This window comes from Peromyscus californicus, unplaced genomic scaffold, assembly GCF_007827085.1.
Source record: "Peromyscus californicus insignis strain IS unplaced genomic scaffold, ASM782708v3 Scaffold_15__1_contigs__length_86483966, whole genome shotgun sequence".
NCBI lineage: Eukaryota > Metazoa > Chordata > Mammalia > Rodentia > Cricetidae > Peromyscus > Peromyscus californicus.
In genome coordinates, this window is record NW_026294447.1 from 35,611,290 (window position 1) to 35,613,432 (window position 2,143).

Sequence of the window (2,143 nt, forward strand, 5' to 3'; positions counted from 1 at the left end):
TATATTCATTTACTCCTTTGTGACTAATACACTATAATTCAATTTATGTCATACATATTTGATCATAGTTTGGGCATCCTAATAGCCTCATTCTACTTTTTAAAAGGAAATAGTGATCCATTTCTTCCTCTCCCAAAACATGCCTTTGTGCACAACTCTCTGGAAACAATTTTATTTTATATGTAGTCATATTCATGGTGGAGAGAAATAATGTAAATTGTAATAGTCCTTTCTTATCTAAACCAATCAGTTCATGAAAGTTGAGCTTTCATAAGCTCAAAGTCTTCTGAGATCAAAAAGGAGATGAATAAAATGATTCTAAAGTATTTCTTAGTCATGTTTGAATGGGCAGATTAGTAGATTCACCAGTGACATTATAACAGCAAAAATTCTTGAATATTTTGATTTCAGATAGAGAAAGAAAGGGTAGATAAAAGGATAGTTGAGGAAGAGGGATGGTAGACGTGCATACAGGCAGATTCATGACTCATTTTTATATGAACACTTTTATGTTAATGAAAACTCTTATCTATAACAAACATTAGAATATACACAATTAACATAAAAAAGCCAAAAAAACAAAGAAAGAAAAGAAAGAAAGAAAATAAGGCATCTATTCTTGGCACACCTATCTTAAAATTCAAAATTTACAATTTGAAATTACATTAAATGAATTTTGTACCAGTAGCAGTCCTAGACTGAAAACTCACTTTAGAAAATAAATGTCATGACTCTGGTCCAGTAATTCATTGACAACTAATGCTCCTTAGAATTAAAAAAAAAAGAAAAAGGTAGTTTGAAGCATGAAAATACAGAGGAATGGTTGCTGGGATCTTGCTGTGCGCCTGCCTGGCCTGGTCTCCTCCCTGCTTGTCTGATCTTCAGCATGGTCCCAGATGACTGGCGGTAAGGCTGGGAAGGACTCTGGAAAGGCCAAGACAAAGGCGGTTTCTCGTGGGCCTTTTTCATCAACACCTGAAATCTAGGACAACCATCCCTAGATGTGTGGGCCCGACTGCCGCTGTGTACAGAGCAGCCCTCCTGGAGCACCTCACCACAGAGGTATATGAGAGTTGGCAGGAAATGCATCGAAAGATCTAAAGGTAAAGTGTATTACCCCTTGTCGCTTGCAACGTGCTATTAGTGGAGATGAAGAATCGGACTCTGAACAAGGCTACAATTGCTGATGGTGGTGTCATCCCACACATCCACAAGTCCCCGATTGGGAAGAAAGAACAACAGAAGACTGGCTGAGGTTGCCTGATTCCTGATTATCTCAGGACTCTATATTCTTAACAGCTGTCCAGTGTCGGTGATTCCAGTGGACTGTATCTCTGTGAAAAACACAGTTTTGCTTTCCACCCAACCAAATTTCTGCATTCGGGTCTTAACCATATTTAAGTGTTACTGTGGCTTCAAAGAAGCTATCGATTCTGAAACAGTGGGTTTTGATTGAGTTGACTATTTTTAAAGAACTATTTGGATTTTAATTGTGATACAGAAGTTGTAGTAACAAACATTTGGTTTTGTACAGACATTATTTCCACTCTGGTGGAAAAGCTCAATAAAGGTCATATCCCAAACTATAAATAAATAAATAAATAAATAAATAAATAAATAAATGTAACTTCTACTTGACATATGAGGTCTATAAAACACAGTATATTCTCAAATTTAGGTACTGAGTCAGGATTGATGACTAACAGGTTAAAAATATAGTTCAGTCACAAATGCTTCAGGACTGTTTATAAAACACAGAATTATTGAAATCATATTTTTCTATCATTTTGGGACCCAAGTTTAAGTTCTAACTCTCTGAAACTCATCATTTTATATAAAATAAGTATAATCATATATACTTGACAGATATAAAACAGTTAAATTAGATAAAGAATGACAAACCAGAGTGTCTCATTGATTATGCACAATACAGCTTTAGTTATTTTCATTGCTATTATAAATGTTATAACTAAGATATTTTACTGGTGAAAACTTCTGTCTAGAAAATGAAGGGAGTATGGAAAGGGATGGAGGAAGGGAGGGAGGGAGGGAGGGAGGGAGAGAGAGAGAGAGAGAGAGAGAGAGAGAGAGAGAGAGAGAGAGAGAATGAAATATCACTTTCATGTGAATGTGTTCCCAAAGA

The 2,143-nt window shown here is 35.8% G+C and overlaps 1 pseudogene; it reads left to right on the forward strand.

Moving 5' to 3' along the window:
* The first annotated feature begins 896 nt into the window (after window positions 1-896).
* Window positions 897-1,254, forward strand: LOC128110621 (histone H2A.Z-like; annotated as a pseudogene).
* Window positions 1,255-2,143: the final 889 nt, after the last annotated feature.